The sequence below is a fragment of the Monoraphidium neglectum genome (assembly GCF_000611645.1).
Source record: "Monoraphidium neglectum strain SAG 48.87 unplaced genomic scaffold scaffold00593, whole genome shotgun sequence".
Lineage (NCBI taxonomy): Eukaryota > Viridiplantae > Chlorophyta > Chlorophyceae > Sphaeropleales > Selenastraceae > Monoraphidium > Monoraphidium neglectum.
Window position 1 is genome coordinate 22,474 of NW_014013035.1, and position 2,032 is coordinate 24,505.

Consider the following 2,032-nt stretch of genomic DNA (forward strand, 5'->3'; position numbering starts at 1 on the left):
TCACGCACCTCGCGTGTGGCAGCGCCTCGTTCGGCGCTCCAAACCCCAAAACGGTGGCTCTCGCCACCACCAAAGCATGACTCTCACAACTGACTCAGATGATTTCTGGATGAGGTCGGGACCTGCCCTTGGCATGTAACATTGCTGAAGGAAGTGCATGCAATCACTTCCAAGTGTTGCTCTCCTGTCTGTCCCTTCACAACTTTGTATGTTTCTGCCCCCTAGTGCCTGCCTTTGTCCTGTCCTGTCAGCCATGTTTTGTGTGAGAACCGGGCCCTCTTGTGCAGCCAAACTTTTTTTCTGCTGTCATCAGCTGTCCCTTTGCTGTCATGCTTACCTATGTGAAACAAATGCATGCTGCGCTTTGAGTCCAGCCGTGGTACCCTATCCTAAGCCCCTCTGCCCAACGTTCACCTGGAAACTGGAGCGGTGAAATGGCGTTAGTGCGTGTGGGCGCAAGCTGCTTTGTTGGCCACTGAGTGCTTTCATGTCAGCCCCCTGTGAGCCCAACTGTATGCCCCTGCCCCCTGGCACTCATGCATACGCACGTGTCACTGGCACACCGCACAACTGCGGCTGCCTGGCACGGCACCAGCCTGCAGGCCTGCAGCAATGCTGGTGTGCCCCGATGGCAGCGCGGTTTCACTCGCGTCCCAAGCCATGGGTCCCTGTTGGTACAGAGCACCCGCCCGTTTCCAGCGGGTGCCAGGGAGAGCTCAAACGCGCTTGGGGAAGCACGATCGCAGAGGCACCACAACGGCACTCGCCGATGCAGCTGCACCCCACCTCACAACCAACTCAACAGCGGGGGCCGCTCCTTACCCCAGTTCCTCACTGCTCCTGCTCCCACATTGCTTCTCTCGGCAATTTGCCTGCCAGAAGCAGGCCGGACGCAGAGCGCTCGATGCGCCACTACCCAGTGGCGGCACCTGCGCAGCATGCGACATGAAGCCCTAGGTTGGCTTGAGCAGCCTGCAAACAACGAAGCCCTGTGTGGTCCATGTGTCACACTGGTCACATGTGCATTGATGGTGTTGTGAGTACTGTCGCCTCATTTGGGGGCCTCTGAGGACTGCTTCCATCACTCGGGGCTCGTCGCCCCGGGTGACGTGTGGTCAACTGTGGTGTGTCATAGTGACTGATCCGTTCTGCGCTTGTTGACAACGGCGATCTACGTGTTGTCGCGATGAATGTGAAGAACGTTCCTGCATCCCATTTCGCCCCTAAACACAAGCGTGCAGTCTGCCTGATCTCGGCTGCAACTGGTTTACAAACAGGACCGTATATGCGTAGCTGAAACATGAGCACAAAGAAGAGAAAGCTGCCAGGCCACGCCCATGACCATACGGATGCCCCTGTGACAGGAGCGGCGGCAGCAGCAGCGGCAGCAGCACCGGCGCCTGGCGCGTTTTCAAAGCAGTGAGCCCCGCGCCGCTGTCCTGGCCTTTGCAGCAGCCGGGCACATACGCACCATTGCGCCCACGCTCCTCCACGCCCGCGCCCCGCGTCCGCCTACCCCAGGCCCCTCCTAGATGCCGCCGCGGCTGCGCCCGCCGCTAAGTGGAGCCCGCCCGCGACGCGCGCCGGCGCGCCGGCCGCGCCGGCCGCAGCGGCGGAGCTGGAGGTACGTCGCGCGCGCGCGCTGGAGCGGCTGCGCTCCAAGCTGGGGGCGCTCTGCAGGGAGGGGGGGCTGGAGAAGGCCCCCCTGCTGGCGTTTGAGCGGTGGCGCTTTGCGTCAAAGCTCGAGGAAGAGGCGGGTGGCGGCGCAGGGCCGCAGCAGCAGCAGCAGGGGCAGCACGGGCGTAAGCAGGGCGGCCCACCAGGCAAGAAGCCGCGGCGCGAGGCGGCCGATCCGGTGATCCCCTGCGGCGGCGCGTGGGGCGGCGGCGGCAGCAAGGACAGCGGCAGCGACGCCGCCGCCGCGCCCGCGGCGGGCGGGGTGGCGAAAGGCGCGGCGGCGGCGGGGGCCAGCCCGGCCCAGGAGGCCCTCGCCGCGGACCTGGTCAAAGCCGGCCTGCCGCGCCCCGCCGCC